This window comes from Phoca vitulina, unplaced genomic scaffold (assembly GCF_004348235.1).
Source record: "Phoca vitulina isolate PV1807 unplaced genomic scaffold, GSC_HSeal_1.0 scaffold27, whole genome shotgun sequence".
NCBI classification, from domain to species: Eukaryota; Metazoa; Chordata; class Mammalia; order Carnivora; family Phocidae; genus Phoca; species Phoca vitulina.
The window spans coordinates 25,359,931-25,381,589 of NW_022589730.1; the positions used below are offsets into that span (position 1 = coordinate 25,359,931).

Genomic DNA, 21,659 nt, shown 5'->3' on the forward strand with positions numbered 1-21,659 from the left:
CCTGAGCTTGCTCTGTTGGTGGGGCCAAGGCCAGGCTGGTGGGGGGAATGGGTACTTTTGGGGCCCTGCTGGTCCGGCAACTGCTGCTGTGAAATCTTTATCACTCCGATCAGAGGTTTCCTGTTTTTGGGAATAAGTGATTTAATTTATCTTATAGATCGCATTTGACTTCAGCACATAAAAGGCTCATTCAATTTGAAGCAACATCTCCACCAGGAATGGATTAACAGCAAGAAAACAGTTCTTTCTTAACATGGGTGCAGCTGGGACTTTGGAAACCCAAATACACTCCTAATCTCCTCTTGGAGCACATGCTGAGAGTCCCTCCTTTTGACGGGGTTAATATGCTTTCCCCACTGGGGCAACCTGTTGTCTCTCAGCCCAGTGGGGTGTCCATGCTGGAGGGGCGGTTTGGCTCTTCAAGATGCACAAAGCCACTGCTCTTTTAAATCTGCTGAACTTGGGCCCTCTCTTTGCTGGCTGCTGGCTTCATCCTCTCTGGTCCAGCCATGACCAAGAGTCCAGGTGATTGTGAGCAATGGTGACCCCCAAAGCCTTCCTGAGTCTATCCCTGGGATGAGCACCATGGGGACACAGAGGAAAAGTAAGCCTTGGCGTCCCTGCCAACAAGAGTTCAGTCCTATGCAGGGTTGGAGGAGGGAGTATATACATGAATTCTACATTCAGCTCTATGGAGGGCAATTCAACAGTAGCTGTGGAATTTCAGTGTACACATCCTTTGACCCAAGAGTTCCACTTCTATCCTGCAGATCCAGGCACATACAGGAAAGGGCATGTTTGTAAGACTGTTCATGGCGGGGCTGTTTGTAAGAGCAGGAGATTGGAAACAACATAAATGTCCGTCAGCAGGAGAGTGCAGCCACATGGTGGAATAGTATGCGGTCGTAAAAAAAAGAATCAGGGTGCTTTTATACACTGGTCTGGGATGATTTCACAGGTATTAGGATAAGAACATGATGCAGGACAGTACGGTGCCACTTGTGTAAAAAAGGGTAAAGATAATACATATTGCTCTTTATGTATATAGGCATAAAGTCTCATGGGATAGAAACACAAGGAAGTATTAACAGGGGCCCCAAAATGAAGAATAAATGATCTCTGTCCCGGAGGCTTCCTGGAAAGTTTTGCAGTATCTCCCCGTCCCTTTAAAATGGCTTCTACGATGTGTGCACTGTGTCTCCCCGCCCCCCACATCGGCCTATTGGGCATGGCATTTCTAGGACCTTCTTGGGCCCTAGTGGACTAGACTTGCTCTCCTGCCCCTGCTTGTGGCCAGCCTGCCTTGAATACCTCTAGGCCTGGAGAACCCACCACCTCTTGAGAATTTTGGTTCTACTATGAGCGTTCCTCCTAAAGCACTTAGCTTGGGCACCATTCCTTCGGGCATCACTCAAGGATTGGGTAACTCCTTGTCTTGTCCCTCCTGCCCTCATGAGTGAGACCCCACACTCCCTCAGGTAGGGGTCTGTTGTCCACTCGTCATCTCGGGAGGGCCAAACATATAATAGGGACTCACTAAAAACCTACTGAATGGAAGCGTCCGTGTAGCCTCCATAGGTTGCCCTGGGCAGTGCCAGGTGGGCATTAGAAAGGATGCAAGAAACAAACAAACAAACAAATGGAAACTTGGTCTTTGAGCCTAATTTATAAACAGGAAACCTGTCATCGTTCTCTGCCATTTCCTTTGTCCCTGGCCATTTATATTGGAAATGAAGGCAAAGTGACTTCCTCCTTCAGCCCTCTCCCCTCCCCCCGGCATGTATTGCCAGGATGCTGCTATCTTCAACTTGAAGGGGCCACCAAGCTGCTAGTAGGTGCTTCTCAAGTCCTGCCAGCCACCTGGCAGCCAGCGCCACACCTAGGGCTGCAGCCCCTGCTGCCCTCCCCCTGCTGCTCTCCTCCCCTCCCCTAGCCCCAGCTTCCAGGGTCCTCCGCTCCATCTCAGCCTTGCTCTCCTGGCCAAATGCACTGGGTGTGTTTGAGCAGAGGTGGCAGAGTGCACAGCCAGGTGACACATGTGCACGCCGTAACTCTTGGAAACCAGCCCTACCCGAGGGACTAATCCTGCAGCCCTATGTCAGCCTCTGCGGGAGACTGGGAGCAGCGTGTTCATGCAGGGAGACAGCAGGGTCTCCCAGAACAAAGCAGCCTGGAGCCACTGTCCTTGCCCCAGTGAAGAATTGAAGAATTGGGGGTCTGGGGAAGTGTGGCAGCCAAGGGGGCACGGGGCTGAGCATGTGAATGGAGACTCCCCATTTATGAGCTGTGTGACCTTGATTGCTTACCCTTTCTAAACCTCAGTTAGCTCATCTGTAAAAGTGGGAGCAGAAAAAGTCGCAGACCTGGGATGATACTGGGAGGTACAGTGTTGGAATTGAATTCTAAACCTGAGCTTGTCTTCTCGTCTGGCCCCTGTGCTCACATCGGCTCCAACTGTGTATAAACTCCCTCTGGGGAGACGGGCTGGCAAAGCAGAAGTAGGGGCCAGTTCAGGGGTGGGTGGCTGTGATGCCTGCCTTGACCTACCCTTGGGAAATGCCTGGCTCCTGGCTCCTGGCAGTGGTTATTATTTTGCAAGGCTTGTTCTATTTTACTGTCTTGGCTCATTTTTTTGTTGCCATGCTGCTCCCCAGGCTGGACCCAGCAGGGATGTGGGTTTGCAGAGGCTCCTTTCCGACAAGCCTCAGGGTGACATTGTGGGTTAGATCTGTTTGTCAGGCAGGACAGGTAGATCTCCCCTCATACTGATGCCTGGGCTATCGGTCACCCCACCTTCTTCCCTCGGTTGCCTCCCATGCCTGTCTCCCAGACCCCCTCTGCCCCCATTCCATGCCCTTGTTCTTGCTGACCTCAGCATTTTGCAAGCCATCTCCCACCTTGGTCTCAAAGTGGCTTTGATGTTTCATCCCCAGAAGCTTCCCCCTCCTGTCATGGGCAGCCTGGCCTTCCCATCAAGGCCATCCTTCAGAACTGTCCACCTCCAGGCTTGAAATCTCTGGAATTCTCTTTTCTGACCATCTCCTCCAGGCTCTCTGCTGGTGTCCCCCAGAGGATTCGTGCTGTGGTGGGCTCCACTGTGCACGGAACAAGAAGTTCACATGTTCTGGGGGCATGTGTAGGGTTGGTGATAAATACAGAGTTGACTGGTCAGGTGGGAGAAGAGGCTGCTGGAAGCCTGGTGTGCAAAGGGGACCATAAGAGCATGCCGGGGGCAGCTGGCTCCCACCTGCTATGGAGGGGCAAAGGTAGAGGGCATCGAGGCTTTGTGCAACCTTGCTTGGCAGAGGACAGATGGACATGAATGGCTCCCCCAGATGTTTCTGGTCTAGGGATGAGCCTGCATCTGGCCTAATGCCTCCGGCTGGCTTCCTAGGGGAAGCAGGGGAAAGAAAGCCTAATTTGGGGACTTGTAGCATCTCTTATGAGAGGACGCAAGGCAAAGGCACACTGAAACTTGAGGATCGGTTTGGAGGGGGTAACACCAGGGACAGATAGAGTTGGGGTTAAATTCTAAATCTGAGCCTGCCTTCTCGTCTGGCCTGTGTAGTAATGTTGGCAACTCTGATGGTCTCTCAACCCGCATCTGGAAAGATCATCCAGTGAAGCTGAAATAAGTGTCAGTTCGGGAGTGGGGTCAAGAAACAGACACCTCACTTACCAGAGATCAGCCTGCCATCACCCCTCCTATCCAGAACATAGATCTCGAAGTGAGGGAAAAATGCCTCAGATCACTGAAAATGGCTAAAGCCCTGGCATCTTGTTCTTAAAAACACCCACCCCCATCAACCCTTGCTCAGGGCCCCATGGTTGCCCAGCCCAGGAGGATTCTAAGTTGCACATTAGAAGCTGAGAAGCTTCTTTAGGCAGGCATACCCAAGCAGGTAGCATGAGTTCTGGGAGCCTCCTGGTGGGAAGGGGCCGAGAGAAGAAAAGAGAAGCCCCCCCCCCCCCGCCAGTGGGGACAGAATCCCCCAGGACAGTGGAGAGTCTCCTGGAGACACTGGATGGCCATCAAGACAACGTTATATCACATTCAGCACCTCAGCCACAGCAAGTCCCTTGTGAAACAAAGCTGGGGACAGATGTCCACAACAGAGTTTAGGTTTTATATCCTTTGCCACGAAAAGGAAGAGAAACACGTACATATTTAGAAAAATAATTTGTTCAGAGTAGGGTTAAAAGGAAACACAAATTTTGTTGCTTGAAGGGGCAATGTTAGGTTGTCTAGAAAATCTTTGCATGTGAAATACCTCATCTGTATTGCCAGATAAATGGTGATATCTCTTGGCCTCATAGAGCATTAGGACCAAAAAAGACCACAAGATCCCATAAACCCATTTAAAAATGTGTATAGCTGACGTAATTGAGGCTCAGAGATGTGAAGTTGTTTGCCCAAATTTCCACAGCCAGTTGCTGGCGGGACTGGGCCTTGAACTTGAATCACTAGAGAGCAAAGTGGATTCAGGAGCTGGGGAGCAGGCCTGGGTTCAGACACTGTATCTCGGGCAGGATTGGCCAGACCAGGGCTGGGACCTCCTCCCACCTCCCACAGGTAAGAGCCAAGGTCTAGATGGGAGACTGGGGGCCCTGAAACATCTGCCCAAGGACAGATCGGAGAGACGCTGCACAGAATGGGATGGGGGTCCGGGTGGATGGAGGGCTGCTTTTGCCAGGAGTGCACAGGGCTGTCTGGGGGCAGGGAGTTGGGAGTGGAGTGAGCATGCCCAGTACATAAGTGAGCCGCAGGCATCCCCTAGCTGGAACGTTTGACTCCTATTCTAGAACAGCCCACCTCCAGGTGCATTAGGAACTGGTTTGAAAGGCAGCTTATAGCCCTGACCTGGGAAACACAGAAGAAAATGCTAAGCACACCTTATAATCTTGCAGGAATCAGATCCTGGAGTCTGATTTTTGCTTTCTCTTCCCTGCAAGAGAGGCAGAGAGGGCTCCAAGCACGGCCTGTCCAGCGCAGCTTCTTACTGAACATCTATCTACAGACTTCCTATTTTTACTCTTAATAACCGTAAGCTCGGGGTCACCAGGGTCTCCCTGTTGCTATAGTGAGAAGTGATAGTGCCAGCCTTCCAAAGCGCTGGACCCTTGGCTTAGAGGAAAAACAGAATCTGGGTTGCTTTATTTTTGGGTTTGACTGAGAAGATTTAATGCGCGGTGTTCCAGCCCTTGCAGCAAATGGCAGTTTGTGCTCAAAATACATCAAACCTCAATAACACAGAATAACTGACTGTTGGGGGGAAGTGGGCAAATAAGAATATGTAGAAGATAAGTTTGGAATGAGTTCCAATGGTAAAACTTCATCAAGAACATCTAGAAGATGATGGAGAAATGAAAGCACACGTGGTGGTGTTCGTGTAATCCCACGGGGGAGGTGGAGGGGGTGGGGCCTCTTGCGCTGTAGCCTTCCCGCCAGGCTTCTTAAATGTGCCTTTGGCAGGGTTGAAGACACAGTGTGTGTATAATTTGGCAGTCCTGTTTCTCAGGTAATATGTAGTAAGCATCTTTCTGTGTTCCTACACTATGCGCATCAGTGTGATTTTTATTGTTTGGATCAGGTCACATAATTTGGTAAAACATTCTCCTACTTTTCCTCTTCAACATCTCTTGAATCCACCCTTGGTCTCCATGGTGCCATCTCTGTCAAAATTTTTTCTTTTTTTTTTTGATTTGGATAATTGGTCTGCCTTGTCCCTGTCCCCTACACACACACGCACACACACACACACACACACACACACACACACACACGGATTTCCTCCACTCTACAGCCTTGCTAATCAAAGGGTGGTCCCAGACCCATGGCATGGGCATCCCGTGGGAGCTTGTTAGAAATGCAGAATCTGAGACCCCACCTGGGACCTCCTGAATCAGAGTCTGCATCTGTATTTTGACAAGATCCCCAGGTGATTCATAAGCACATTAAAGCTTGGGAAGCACTGATCTGAAACACATTCCCTGTGGCTCCAGGATAGAATCCATGCTCCTGGCCAGGTGCACAACCTGCTGAGCAGAGACCAAGTGGAGAGGAGGTAGGGGTGAATAAAGAAGGGCCAGATCAGCAGGATCACTCCAAGTGGCAGGCCACGTGGGCCAGGAACTGGAGAGGTTGGAGGGTAGGGGTTTGCCTGGGAAGGAAGTCCAAAATGGCAAACCCATGGAAGATGCAAGGTGGAAAACCGAGGGCCCAGTTGGCTAGCAGAGGCAGGGCTATTGGCTGGGGCCACTCGGCAACCAGTCATAGCTCACTCCCAGTTTACAGGGGCAGAGGCCGAGGCACAGAGAAATTAAGTTGCTTGGCCAGGCTCACAATCTAGTAGGCGGTGGAGCGGGGACACAAGCCTGATCCAGGGCCCAGCCCTTAACCACCCTGCAATGCAGGGTAGAGTGAATGGCAGGAGAGAGAAAAGAATAAAAGGATGTTAAGCTGCTACAATGAGCTGGGTACTATTTCACTTTATTACATTTAATATTCATACCCACGCTGCATGCGGGTATTCCTACCCCACGTTACAGATGAGGAGGTTGATTTGCATGTAAGCAATTACCTGAGTTCACATAGTTACTGACAGCTGAATTCAGGGTTTGAACCCAGGACACTGTGGGTCCGGAAGTGATGCTCTTTCTACCTTGCACTTCATCAGCAAGGTATGGAGTCGGTCTCTACTCTCAGAACAGCTTCTCAACTTTCTACCTGCTTCCTGGTTTTAGAACCCCCACCTCTGCCCGGGGACACAGTCCCCTTGCCTATTCATGGTGGGGAGAAATACAGGGTAATTCCTAGATGTTTTCCCTCAGTACCTAAAATTGTGAAACACCAGGACTAGAAGGTACCTGGTTTAGCATTGAGTCCATCTCATTTTATAGTTAAGGAAGCTAACACCCAGAGAGCTTAATGACTTGTCTAAGGTCACACAGCCACCTAGTTACAGATCCGAGACCCTGATTCTGGACTCAGGGCTCTTTTCATGACTCTGGGCTGTCTTTGTACCTGTTGCCCTGGGGGCCGAGGGTCCGTGCACTGCCCGGCCAGTCAGCATCAGGCTAGGTCAGTGCACGTTCAGCTTTAAGCTTAGGCTGGAGGGTGCAATGGATAAACTTTCATTAAAAAAAAAAAGGTAATATCTGCTTATTGTTAAAAATTCAAGCAGTGTGTCTAGAAACAGCTGAAAGCACCCTCTCCTGGCCCTCCCCAGCCCACTCCCCGGGGGTAACCACTTAGTGCTGTCTCCAATGGCTCCTTAATTTTCCTGCCAGCCGTTGGGTTTTGTAGGATCCACACCACAGCAAGGCTTTTTTTTTTTTTTTTTTTAAAGATTTTATTTATTTATTTGACAGAGAGAGACATAGCGAGAGAGGGAACACAAGCAGGGGGAGTAGGAGAGGGAGAAGCAGGCTTCCCCGCGATGCAGGGAGCCCGATGTGGGGCTCGATCCCAGGACCCTGGGATCACGCACGACCTGAGCTGAAGGCAGATGCTTAACGACTGAGCCACCCAGGCGCCCCAGCAAGGCTATTTTTAACGAGCATCCCAGGCTTCAGGGGGTTGAGGAGAGGGGAAGAAAAATATTCCATTTGTATATTTTTAATCCGTGCACATTTGAGCAGGCAGTGGCTTTCCTGTCCCTATTGCCAAGGGTTACGGGCAATTGATTAGACTTTCTGGATGCAGGGCAATCCTTTCTCTTCCCTTAACAAGGCTGGAAGGCCCGGGAGGGGTGCAGGCGATATTTCCAGGGCTGATGGCTGTCTCAGCTGGCTGCCTCCTGATCCTGCCTGCCCCCAGCCCTCTCCCTCCCGGCAGCCTCGAAAATCCTGGCTGGGTCTCCCAGGGCAGAGGAGGCCTGGGAACCTGACTCTTTGTGCCAGGCTCATATTTAGAAATGTCTCCAGCCAGAAGTTGGCATCTGTCCTGCTTGGACTCGGGGCAGGGGGTGCAGTCACATGCGTTGCCTTCAAGTGGGCAGATTCTGAGTGGGCAACAGCCCGCTTTGAATATAAACACACTCCTTTTATGCTGAGGACCTGGCATCTGAGCCTGTGCTCCTGGGCCCTGGGTGAGGGCAAGTGCTGGTAGCCGGACGGGCAATGGGGAGAGGGAGGAAAGAAGTCACAAGGCTTGAACTGGGCAAAATGGTGGTGGAGGAGGGACACCAGCTCCCTCCCCCACCCCACCCCCAGTCCGTCCTTCTCTGTTTTCTGCACTCCTTCTCCCAGTGCCCAGAGCACTGCCCCTGTCTGAGGAGGGGCCCTGCAGCCCCATGGGGTGCCCAGCAATGTCCTGACCCGAGCTTTCCTTTTTGTCTCGGGAGGTCCCCAGGCTGGGGGGGTGCAGTGTGAGTGGGACGGAAGTGAGGCTGGGTATGGGGCCACTTGCAGCGGGGTCTTGCTCCATCTCCCTGAGAGCAGCCAGCCCATCAGCCTCTCCAGATGGAACCTATAAAATGTGGCCCTGACAGCCTCATCCCCGAAGGCTCGCTCAGCACTGACCACAGAGGTTCAACCATTTTTTGCTCACCCTGCTTTTTCTTTCATGGCGTTGTGCGAGGATAGATGATCTAGACCAAGTGATCCCGGCCTTAAGGAGTAGCCTCCTGGGGACAAACACGATGCCCCAGCCCTGTAAAAACTCCCTTTGCTTTTAAAACAGTTCCACTAAGGAGGGGCAATCTGGTTCTTTCCGCTCGCCTCAGATACTTACCGAGCACCTGGGAGGCGCATACCTTGTGCAGTCACCAGCCCCACAGCGCTGGAGGGGGCTTGGGGCTTGTCTCCCAGCACACCTCTCTGCCCTCTGCAGGCCTGCACTGGGGACCAAGGTGGCTTGCTCAAATTCAGCTCTCGGGAGAGGAGGCTGCCTTCCTGTAGCCGAATCTTCAGAGAGAATCCAAATGCAGCAACAGGATTTCCCTCCTACAGCCTGAAACCAAGCCCCTGCCAAGTGCTCAAGCTCCTGGCTGGCGGCCCCCACCTCTTAGTTCTGCCCCATCCTCCCCTGCCCTCCCCACATCTCAGGGAAGAAGCCTCCAAGCAGTGGTCAAGAAGGCTGAATAGATATTTTCTTTGTATCTCCTGGGAGCAACATGGTAAATACGCAATAACTGGATGAATGAACAAACAGATGAATAAGCAAGTGAGCAAATGAATGAAGGAACAAACAGAAAAGCGGTCTCAGCTCCAAAGGAACTTAACATTTGGAGGAAAAGACCGGGGCTTGTAGAATGGTGGCACTGTGGGACTGAAGGGGGGCCCTTAGGGCTTGGGCTCCCTGCCTTCTTATGGGAAAGGCAGTGCAGGCTCAGAGGCTGGAGGGGCTGCCGGGATGCCTCAGAGACCACGGAGGTCAGAGGATGGTGAAATTGCCCAGGGTGAGTGAGATCTGGAACCGAATGCAAGGCTGCCCTACTTTCCGTCTGCCACTGCCCTAAGTGTCCCTCGTCCTTGGGAAAAATTGCCTTTTCATATGGTTGGGAGTGGACGGCGCAATTTTTCTTCGAGGGTTAATTGTTTTGCTGACAGCACAGATAATTAGGAATGAGAATCCCGGAGTGAGGGCGACAGCACCATCTGCTGTGAATGTGGTTCAGCCCCACCTTGCAGGAGGGCTGGCGAGGGCTCCTCTCCTCACCCTCCCTACCCCCAACAAGAATTTATGAGCTTGAGCTGTTTGCCGCTGCCAGGTGACCGTGCAACTGGCGGGAGAGGCCGATGACTGGTTTCTAAAGGGTTCAGTTTGCTCTCCTCTCCCCTCCCCCGTGGCATCCCCTGCACATAGTAGGGCTCACTTAAGAGCTCCAAGGTTGACTAAGGACCCCCCCGGGCTGCCGGGGACTCAGAGAGCTAATGCCAAGGGAATGATTTGCTGTTCTTCTCCTCGCCCCATGTTTGGAGGTCTAGTCCGCAGTGGACTCGAGGGGGGCGCATGGGTCTGCACTAGGCACTGTGGCTGCCACTGGTGCTTGGGTCATCTTTTCTGCCTAGCTCTGTGGATTTGCTCCCTCTCCTGGGTTTCCAGGCCTGTGGCTTGTGCTGCTTGCTCTGGCGGGAGCTTGGTTGGCCCTGCCTTCTATTGCCAGGTGGGAATTTCTAAGTCGTTACTTCCTCTCTGTCAACAGAAGCAGAGCAGCTTTGGAATCAAGCAAGGCATCCTATTGTCCAGGAGCAGATCTTTCTTCATGTGGGTGGAACATTGTGTGTGTGGTTTTTTTAAAATTTTTATTATTTAGGAATATATCACATATACAAAAGAACATATAAATGTGTATATGCTTTTTGAAAATAATAATAGCAATTGCCTTGTTTGTTCCAAGGGATGAACAAACACCACCCCCAGTGATGCCTTGCCCAGAAATGCCTCGAAGGTTGGAGCTATAGTGAGTCAGGTGCCCCAGGAAGCTCAAGGTCGGCACAGCCCCCACACCCCAAAGCTGGAGCTATTTATCACAGCCAATTGCCTCTTTGCCTGAGCTGCCCCTGTTAGCTAGGAGCCTGCACATCCTTGTCTTCCTATTTATCACTCTGTTCTCTCTGTGCTTCCCCCTCCTAGACCCTGCTCTCAGGGAGGAAGCCGAAGGCATGATTGTTCTCCTCTTGTCCCTATCCTCCCATAACAGGCCGAGCATGTCTCTCTTCCCTTTCCCCTTCCCACTCCTATTGAACTGCCACCCTCGAGGTGACATGAGGTTAACCTAGGACCTGGCAGCTTGCTGGAAAGAATGATAATTGGGAGTCAGGAGTTCCTGTCTTGCCTCTTTCACCAACTTACTGTGTGACCTTTAGCAAGATTCTCAACGTCTCTGTGCTGTGTTTCCTCATCTTTAAAATACACTTTATGTTGCTATTCTGAAACCAAAGAGGTCCAACAGATGTCAAAGCAGCTTGAAGGGTGCTTGCTCATCATTTTATATGTTGTAAGACATTGTCATCATCATGCTCATAGAATTCATGGAACCTCACATCCCTGCCTTCCTTTGCCACCCTCATCCCTGTCCATGGTGCTACCCCTCAAGGGTAGTGCTGGGTGCCCTGGTGGGCACTCTCCACCTGCCACAGCCCCTTCTCAGCAGTGGGTTCACTGAGGCTCAGAGGAGCCCAGGGTTGGGGTGGAGCTCAGGGTCACGGCCATCTGGGTATCAGGAACCCTTCCCTTGCACCCTCAGAAGTGGAGGCCGTGACTGGCCAGAGGTACAGGGCTGTGGCTAGTGGGGACCCAGTCTCCAGAGGTGAGCAGACCTCCATGTTGGGCACCCCTTAGAGTGTGGACCGTGGTCTTGGCTAGGAGATGTGGTCACTCAGTGAAGCCAGTCTGTGTCCCTTACTCAGTGAGGCTTGCATCTCCACACTTGTCTCTTGCTCTGAGCCCAAGGGCTGCAAAAGAAAGTTCATAATAAGCCACAGGTGGGTGGCCTGCCTGGAGCCTCCAAACCACAGCACGCTGGAAGCCTCACACCCGGGGCCTGGGCCATAAGAGTTGAGGAATGTCCCTGGTGGACATGGTTCTGCTCTTTGTGCATCTCATCAGTGGAGGGAGGGCACCCCGTTCCTTCCTCTTTCCTGGGATAATAAGGTTCTGTTGGTGTTATGTGCCGAACTCTGAATTGTGGGTAGGATGAAGGGTAGGTCTTTCAGGCAGATAAAACAAAATATACAGAGGTAAGAAAACAGGAATGAAGGGTGTGTGTGTGTGTGTGTGTGTGTGTGTGTGTGTGTGTGTGCACGCTGAGGCCTGGGGGCAGGGCTGGTGGGTGGGACATTGGCAGTGAAGACCCTGGCTGAGGTAAATCTGTATGGTCACCAGCAATTGCAGGACCTAATCATAAAGAGCAATAAGAGGATGGCTGGAAAATTCTAGAACAGTTAAAACTTAGACATGTGTTTCTGCTCATGGTAGGTGACAGAGGCCTCTGTTCTTATTGCAGGTCCCTTCTGAAGCAGCTGGGAGCTCAGAGGAGTGGGCCAGCCAGGAAAGCAAGAAGGGATGGCGTGGAGCCCAGCCAGGGCCTGAGGAGTGAACATCAGCCGCAGACCGCTGGACCTGGAGCCGCCAAGTCAGGAGGGCTACGCCACCAGGGAGACTCAAGAAGAATCGATGCTTCGGCCCCCAGCGACATGTACATGGTGTAATGACAGGTAATGAACCTGAGGCTCATCTATCCTTTCTGAATGATATGGCAGGTAGGAGAATACATCAGCCTGCAGTAGACATAAAATGTCAACCCTTGGAAAGATAACTATGCAAACAAAGTGCCGTAAGGCCCGATAAGATGATAGATGGATACTTTATAGTTATTAGTTTCTGCCCCATGCACTTGTTGGAGCCAGGCACCGGAAGATTTAGCATCGGGTGGGTTCACTTCCTATGCCTTATGGGAAGGCGTGATGCCTTTATTGATATAGCACCTCTTGTTTGAAGAACTCAAAGTAACATATCAAGAAGTCATTATTCCCCACTGGCTCCCTTGGGAAGCAGGGAGTTGATGCCAGTGGGGAAACAGAGGCAGCGAGGGGTGCAGGGGTGCTTTCATATATCCATGAAGTGGGGATACATGGGGGATAGGTCTGGAGACCTCACTGGTTGGGAAGCCTTCTTGATTGACTGAGCTTTCTCCAATGACAGGGGCAGGCGATGGATTGGTATTTCTTGTAGAATAAAGAAAAAGGGACTTTATGACTCCCTCCATCCCTCCAAGGGTGCTAGGTCAAGTAGGAGATGATCAAGGGTGGCTGGGGAATATCATGAGTAGGGATTTGGGGAGCACCAGAAGGGGCTGGTAGATACCCTGGATGTAGAAGTTGACCCTGGGAAGTCAGCCAAGCAGGAAGCATCAAGCAGGTCCCCAGAGCCTAGAAGGTGGAGGTTTGAGGCTAGAAAAAGAAGGGAGCCAGTGGGAATGGAGACCCCGAAGGTGAGCTCTGATCCGATGGAGGGCCTGTTCCCATTGGTCATCTGGTCTTTGCTCTGTGCGTCACAGAGGGTACCACTCTGGCAACTTCCACTTTGGGGAAAACCGCAGGCTAGGCCAGAGGCAAAAATAGCTTAGGGCCTTGGGAAACTGACCAGGGCAGGGGGAGAAGGACCAATGGCCTGGGGCAGGAGGCCCAAGGGGGTGTGGCAAATTCCATTCCAGTGCAGGCCAGTGTCAGGATCCATAGGGTCAAGCCAAGGGGTGGGGAGAGGCAGAGTATTAGGACTTCTGGGTGGCCTTGTTCTAAATCAGGCAGAAAGAATAAGATGAAGAAGGAATTTAGAAAGCTGAGCCTGGCTCTAGGAAATGGGTCAGCCATAAGCACCAGGCAGGCCCAGGACTTAGCGCCTGTGTATATGAGGAAATAGAAGGAGGGTTGGGCTCTGGGGAGCCCAGCAAGGATAGTCAGGGGACTGGCTGTGCTTGGAGGGGCTTAGCTAGGGAGGCAGCCAGTTCCACGGGTACCTGCGGCTGTGTCTCTGGGTACCCAGATGCCAGCATACTGGCCCTGGGCTATTCACATATCCCACCTCTCAGTGGGGAAGGCGGTCTGTATGTCTCAGACTAGACTGGGGACCTAGGCAGGGCTGACCCTGGAGGCTGACCCCATGGTGGCAGGTGATAGGGGCGGAAAAGGTCCAGCCCTGCAGGGTGGTGTGTGAGGACTTTCATCATGTGTGTGGTTTCAGGAAGGTAGGGGCAATATGCTTCCTGATCAAGGCAAGAAAGAGGATCAGGTCTCTGAAAAGGTTCTTAACCTATTTTACCAATATTACTGAGTACCTGTTATGTGCTGGGCCCTGTGCTAGGTGCCAGAAATGCAAAGATGTATGAGGCATCTTCATTGCCAAGGGAGGGGGGATGGGGCACAGGAAGAAACATGGCAGTGAGGACAGAGCCAGGATGATGGGAGCCTTGGGCTCCTATCTTCAAGACAGGGACAATACTTTCTCACTCACAGGCTGGTTGGGAGAATTAAATAAAATAAAACATGCAAAAACAGCACAGCGGCTGGCGCCATACCAAGTGATCAATACATCAAACTTACTTGCATTTTGCCGCCCTTGGAGGAGCTCACAGTCTGGCAGGGGTGGGAGCAAAGGAGGCTGGGAGAAACGCATCCTAATTCTCAGGGCTTGCTATTGCTAATGGGGTCCGAGACCTGGACTCTGAAAACCTGGTTATCAGAATTTGTCTGGCCATGGAAGATGTAGTTCAAGGTGGATCCAAACACTCAGAAATGGTGACAGTGTTCAAGTGCTTTGGCAATTGCCAGGCCCGGGGTTCTTTATGGGCACTGAGTAGAATAGAGGGTGGGAGGGGTGGGTCCAGGAATTTCCAGAAGCGTTGAGAAGAGAGGACATTCTCGGAATGCTTGGAGAGTCTTGCCTCCTCGGCTTCCAGTGCTGTTCTTTGCAGCGGGGCAGGGTGATCGGGGTATAGAAACCAAGGCAAGCCTTGGGTCCTACAACAGGGCTGCCTAGGAGAGTCTGAGCACCAGCCACAGATGTAAGCCACACATGGGATTTTAAATTTTCTAGTAGCCATACAATAAAAGGTAAGCATAAGAAAGTAAAATTAATTGTAATAATGTGTTTCATTTAACTCAAAAGGCCCAAGTATTTCAACCTATAATCAATATACAAATTATTAATGAGATATTTCACATTCTTCCTTTCATGCAAAGTCTTCCAAGTCCAGAGTGTATGTGACACAGGCAGCACCCCTCTGTTTGGACTAGCCGCATTTCAAGTGCTCATCTCAAGTGGCTTGTGGCTACTCGACTGGATAGCTCAGGTCTAGAATCTAGAACATCTTGCCAAGGGGCACCCAGAGGCCAGGTGTATCCTGAGCTTAACAACAGGACTTACTATTATGTCCTCTTCTTATGACACATCCGTAATGCATCCCTGGGGAAATTGGCTTCAATGATCTGAGATGTCTTGAATCACTCGTTCTAGATGGTGATTTATGTTTTCGGGAAACAGCCCCGGCTGTGGGTGTCCCCGCTGGTCTTAGGACTCCAGCACCTGTTGGTTCGAGGCTGATCTCAGGCAGTTCCTAAAGCTCTCTGAGCTTCAGAGGCTTTGTGGGAAGTGACACTGATCATCTCTATCTTGCTGGGTAACGATGAGGACTTACATACAATAATGAGTGATCACTCTGTGACATTCGCTGTCAAGAAGGAATCCTTGTTATTTTCCTAAATCAAATGAAAACCAATTTGAGTTCCCCTAAGTTTGGCAGAAGTTTCCTAGCAGGCATTTCTGTAGTTCTGTCCATTGTATAGGAATGATGGGGCTTTGCAGGTCAGGAAAAATGGGGAAGGAGGCAAGGCCTGGACCCCAGCACACGGCAGCAGGGCCTGACCTCCATGTGGTCATCTGGAGGAGGCAGGCCCTGCAGGTAGCTTGTGCCCCCAAGTCAGCTCTGCCATAGGGCATCTTGGGGTACTTAGGCCTTCATCTTTAGAGTTTGGACACGGCCAAGGTGCTCTGTTCCAGTGGAGTGAGGGTTGCCGGTCATTCCAGGACCCCTTACCTAAGCCATCCCAAGTGTCTTGGGACCCACCCCAGGGATCCTGCTCCAAAAACTGCATGTCCTACAACCCTTCTGTTTCCATTCTCCCAGCTGCAGCCTTAGAAACGAAGACCCATCTATCTCTACCTTATTACCCGCTACCTTTCCCCAGCCAGAGACATACGGGTGACTCCCTCTGAGGGTAAGGGGACCCATTGCCACAGAGCGTGGATGCTCTTTCTGGGGATAGGGAGTGTGGTTTTTATTATTTCGTGAAGAACATCTGCTCCAGCCACAGGCCTCCAACAGCAGCAGTGAACTGAGGTTTGGCGAGAATTCTGCCCTAGGGATGGAGGTTTTAAGAGAGTGTCTGCAGGCAGATCCCATCACCTCCTGGCCTGCTGTGGAAGGAGCAGGAGGTGAAGGTCAGTGACACAAAGAGTAAGTGGGTGTCAACTGCACTGGATAATCAATGCAAAGTCTACAGAACAAATGGAGACTCCAGGCCTGGGGACCGAGGCGCGGTTTTCAAGATTGGGTCAACACTTGGTTGTGTGTGGTGGGGTCAGTGGTGCTCTCATGCTCACTGCAGTGGCCTGTGGGTCCCCGTGTTGCTGCCTCTAGACAGGAAGTCCTGTCCCCTGAAGGAGCTGGTTCCTGCTTCCTGCTGCCTCTCCGGGGAACTGAGTTCTCAAAGCTGTCACGAATCAGGAAGGATCCTCCAAACCAGTGTCATTGTGACTTAACATCTATTTTAAGAGGTAATCCATGGCACATTTGGAGGACAGTGGGAAGGATGTTTCACGAAATCAAGCGCATTTAGACAGAGATGTAGTCATGGCTCTTTCTAAGTTGGCTGTGTGACCCCGGGCAGGTTGCTCAACTTCCCTGGGCCTTCATGTTCTCATCCATTCAATGGGCATGAGAAAGTGAATTGCAGTGATGCCAGGTGCACATGCATTTCAAAAGGAAGAGGTCCTATGAGGCTTAATCACCAAAGATTTGAAAGTCTTACGGCAGCACCCTTGCCCTCCCCACCTCGAACAGTGTATAATTCTGTTCTTTAAAATTAGCCTCTCTGTTGCTTCCTGGGGGCCCACAGGGAGTAGTTTCTGATAGATCCCTTTACAGTTTTGCAGCAGGGAGAGGAAGAAAGCCACATTGCCCTTGACTGACAACCTTCGTATGGGTATTTAACAATTTTAATTTTTCATGATTCCTCTGATAAAAATAGTGCCTGACTAAAAACAAATACATTTGTATTTTCCATCTCCTTAATTAGTTTCTAATTTGGGGGTTCTTATTAGCTTAAAATCATCCCACTGAAATGGTCCTTGGATGATAAAAAATATGAAAACCACAATCAATTCTAGAGAGATCTTGGTATTTAATTATGCTGATTGGAGCACTAGAGACCCCTGGCAAAATGAACCTCTCAGAATAAGCTTGATTTGTGTAATTTGGTTTTTAAAAATTTTGGATGCATATTTATCATATTCAACTATGTGTTCTTATTCTCCTTGAGATTCTGACTCATCTTCTAGGAGATGGGTGGAGGAATCCACAGGCTGTTGAGATCCTGGGATTCTAGCTGAGCTCACAGAGTTGCTGGTAGGTCCTGGCCTGAAGGGAGCACGGGGTCCCTGGCTTGGCTGGTCATTTAAAAATATCTTTTCTTAAAAAAAAAAAAAAAAAAGGAAAGTTAAAAGTCATACAGAGACAGGCTAATAAGAAAAGATATGCTGATAGAATTTTGGAACTTGATAGAAACAGTCTCCCATGAAATCTTAGAAAATGGGCAAGTCCCAATGGGTTAGAGATGCATCTAGAAGCAAAATTCAGGATGTGATATATAACTTTGGAGGCACTGGGAAGATCTAGTTGCTCAAAAAGGTATCCAAACCCATGGATCCATATTCGCTTTGCTAAAAGTTGGACAACCAGACGTAATAGGAAAGACACAGCCTCACCCATGATATTTGCTTGCTGTAAAGCTGAACCAGATCTGCTCAAGCCTATAAATCTAACTACCATTTTATACAAGAACTAGAGGAATATGCAAAACGCCACTGCAGGGAGGCCATCCCCAAAGCCACACCAAAACCTCAGGACAAATGCCCTCATTTCGCTAATAGGATGTCGAGGTGGAGGTAAGGGGAGGTATAGGGGAAATTATTACAGATTAGTAGAGTCTTTTTTTTAAGGATTTATTGATTTATTTTAGAGAGAGAGAGCCCATAAGCAGGGCAGAGGGAGAGGGAGAGAGAGAGAAAAGCAGACTCCCCGCTGAGCACAGAGCCAAACGTGGGGCTTGATCCCATGACCCCCGGGATCATGACCTGACCCAAAATCAAGAGTCAGATGGTCAACTGACTGAGCCACCCAGGTGCCCCGATTAGTAGGGTCTTAAGAGACACACCAAGCAAATGCACTCTGTGGGTCCGATTTGAGTTCTGATTTCGGGCCTACCTGCTGTAGACGGACCAATCTGAGAGAATCAGGGACATTAGGTCCACAATGGGCATTAGATATCCAGGAATTGTTATGAATTTTTTAAGGCATGTAATACTGTGGCAGTGTTACATACTGAAGTATTTACAGATGACATGATATCTGGGATTTTCTCTAAGATATTCCAGATAAAAAAGATGAAGCAAAAATAGCAGATTGTTGCATATTGTTGAAGCTGGTGATGGACACCTCGGGATTTATTATGCTCTTCTATTTGTGCGTGTTTGAGAATTTTAACAATGAAAAGTAGAATAAGAAGAAGAAGAAGCAGAAGGAAGAGGAGGAAAAGGAAAAGGGTGGGGGGAGAGGAAGAGGAAGAAGAAGAAATGTCCTTACTAGCTGGCTGAGCCCTGAAATTCACCATTAGAGCTTTATTCATCCAGCTTAAGCCTTCCTTCATCCATAATATCCAGCTTCTCCTGGGAGTGTGAGTTCTGCTTTAGGAAAGTCACAGTAGGTCAGTAGAAAATTTCCCCAGTGCAGGATACTGTAGGTGCCTCATGCAGAAGAGTGCTAGGTGAGGTCAAGTTTGGAAAAGGCTGTATTGCACTAAGGCAAACAGATCTCTTTGGAGCCTTGGTTTGGCTGATACGTGCTGTGCATCTTGGGCGAGGGTGGGCAGTGGTCCCCAGAATTATTTGTCAGGTGCTTCAAAGGAGATAGAAACCTCCAGCCCCTTCAGGGAAAATCAGACTAAGGTCAGAACCCTGGTTCCAGAGCTGTTTCTATTCACTAACTAGTCATTGATTAATCATCACACTGTCTGCACCCCAGTTTTCCTATCTGTAAAAGGAGCTTAATATCACCTACTGCGTACTTTACAAGACTATGAAAGGGCTTTGTACACAGTATAGAGCCCAAGACCAAAGGTTAAATTGTGTGATTTTTATCTGGTGCCGTTTTCTGAAACTCGGTCCCTGAGTGTTTGCTTGGAGGCTCATGGCTCTGTGTACAGCTGAGGCACACACCACCTCAAGAATGGACTGTTGGAGGGTGTCACATGCTCGAAAGATAAAAGGTGGTAAAAACAAGCTCTCTGCCCTTTGGGAGCTCACGATGGACCCGGGGAGGCAGTGAGAATAAATAGTGATGGGGACTAGCAAAGCCATCTAGCCCTCGGGACAAATGGAAGTCTCCAATTTAGAGGAAGAGGGGAGCGCTCTTGGTTGGGGTGGGCTGCGGAAGGCCACCTGGAGGAGGTAGCACTTGACCTGGGCCTTGAAGCTGCAGGCGATTTGCTCAGGCCATCCCTTTGTTGGTTATGGATCACTTAGTTGGAATACTTCTCTGTCTCCTGCCTCCGCCCGCCCACATTCTGCAGCTGAGCACATAAACCTTGTTTGGATTACAGTACTATCTGACTCGGGGGCCCAAGTCCTCCCCATCCGGAACAGGGGTCAGTGCTCCCCCCCTGCTCGGCCCTCCCAGCCACTCCCATCCTCTCCTCCGCTCTGTCTCCACCTCTAGTTTCCGTCTGCCACCGGAGCCCAGAGGAGCTGGGATTACTCATCCCGTCCACACTCATCACTCCTGCCCTCCCTTTTAAGTTAAAAAAAACAAAAAAAAAGTATAAACCACGGAAACAAAGCAATAAATTATGACTCAGAGACACCCAAGCCTTCATGTGGAATGTTTATCACTGTCAAATCATTCCTTCGGGCAGTGAGAGAAGACAACCTGAGTGGGGATTGTGGGAAAGGTGGGAAGCAGTGGTGTGAGTAGAAGTGGAAGGATTGGAGGCACCCTTGGGAGCTGGCCTGGTTTCTTGGGTGCAGAGAGGTGGCCGGGGGGCTGTGATGCCCCTCACGGGGTATGCATGCAGTTCTTTGGGGATGTGAATAGCATTCAAGAGCACTTGTTCACAGAGAGCCCACACTGTCCTTTAATCGGCACAGCAGAGATGAAAGAAAAGGACCCAGGGAAAAACAGGGCTGGGGTGGGCGCTTCGAGTCAACAAGGGGGCCAGCTCCGTGCCATGCCAGGATTCAGAAATGTGCACGTGTGCCTTGTCCTCAAGAGCCTGCGTGGGCAGAGCTTAGCCCACTCCTGGCACGCTGTAAGGCTCGGGAAGCTATTGTTCGTACTGCTATTGGGGGGAGGGGCTTACACAGTGCCTGGCACGACGTTGCCCCCCACTGTGGTCTTCACAGTGACTGCACACCTCAGCTTTGGGGTCAGAGAGCCCTGTTGTTGAGTCCTGGCTCCACCACTCGGGCAGTGACTGGGTCCTCCTGAGCCTCGGTGTCCTTTGGCATAGGATAGGGTCACCACGCCTCCCTCCAGGATGGTTGGGTGGGGAGGAAAGGAAATGATCCAGAGAGAGCCCTTGGCCACTGTGGACCCTCACCAACTTTCAGTCTTTATCTCTACCCCTTCTGCCACTGTGAAGTAGTAAGACATCCAAAAAGCTACCCTGAGCCTCAGTTTCCTTATCTACGAAATGGAAATAATGCGATTGCCTGCCCTACTGACATCACTTAACAGTGAAGAGTGAGTTTAACGGGCAATGAATGTAACACCATTTGAAGGAGTAGCAAGAGTTCATCAAACATTTAAAAAACCATATACGTGTGTCTGTTCACGTCAGGTATTCACACGTATGAATGCACACATGCAGACCATACTCAGAAGAATTCCCCGAGGGGCAAAATGTATCCACAGCGTGATGCGGGTGGCCTGGGAGGGAGAGAGGTAGCACCTGCCTCTGCACTGGTTTGTATTGTGCTTTTTGGCTGCCTTACTTTCCCAGAGGCCGTTGGTCCCCTTTTCTGGCCTGCCGCCCTGCGCTCGTGGGGTGTGGGAGAAGCATGTGGGGCCAGGCCCGGCAGATGTGGCATCCAGCTCGGCTGCTGAAACTGCCCCGTGTGACCCTGAGCTAGTCCTATAACTGCTTCCTCGGACACAAAAATGAAGGCGGAAAAACTGTAGGCTATAGGACATCAAGAGGACCCCGCAGGCCGATGAGTTAAAGCCTTCCTAAGTTGTAAAGTGGCAGCCAAATGGAATCTGCCACCATCCTTAGATGGTCGGCCGGGACTTCGGAGCCCAGTGGAACAAAAGATTTAATAGCACTTTTTAATTGATTAATGTGCCTCCTGCTATTTCACCTGCTTCTGGGAAGGCAGGGGGACTATTTTTCTATTAGAGACACACTCCTTAAAGAAGCCTTCCCTGACTCTGATCCCCTGTTGCCTTTCTGAGTCAGAGGGTGTACCTTCTCCCAGCCCTGGCTGTTGGGGCCGAGGTCAGCCATCCATTTACCCACTTATTCTAATTCGCTTTATAACTTAGCACTCACTCTAGGTTTTGATTTACAGTTAATGGTTCATCTTTGAATGAACACTTGTCTGGAATCTTCCATCACTCAAAGGTGGTGGTATTGACTTGGCAGCCAGGTAATGAGTCCTAGAGTGCTAAGTCTTTTTTTTTTTGGGAGGGGAGGCAATATTTCCCTTGTTTTTCCCCTATCAGCCACATAAAGAACCCTCCACAAGTATACACTTATTTTATTTTAAGGCCACATCGTGTAGTGGAAAGAGCACAGGGATTAGTCGGGAGATAGGAGCTCTGAGCCCCACTTTGCTGTTAACTCACTCACTGACACTAAGTGAGAAAATATTGACCTCTCTG

The 21,659-nt window shown here is 50.4% G+C and overlaps 1 protein-coding gene across 5 annotated transcripts in view; it reads left to right on the top strand.

The window, feature by feature from the left end:
- The window catches only part of ZBTB7C (zinc finger and BTB domain containing 7C), a 291,531-nt gene that overhangs the window by 55,257 nt on the left and 214,615 nt on the right, over positions 1–21,659 (top strand). For all 5 annotated transcript variants that reach the window (XR_004301595.1, XM_032422600.1, XM_032422603.1 and 2 more), the window contains exon 2: positions 11,952–12,162. The gene's annotated coding sequence lies outside the window, so the exon portion shown is untranslated. The remainder of the gene's footprint in view (positions 1–11,951; positions 12,163–21,659) is intronic.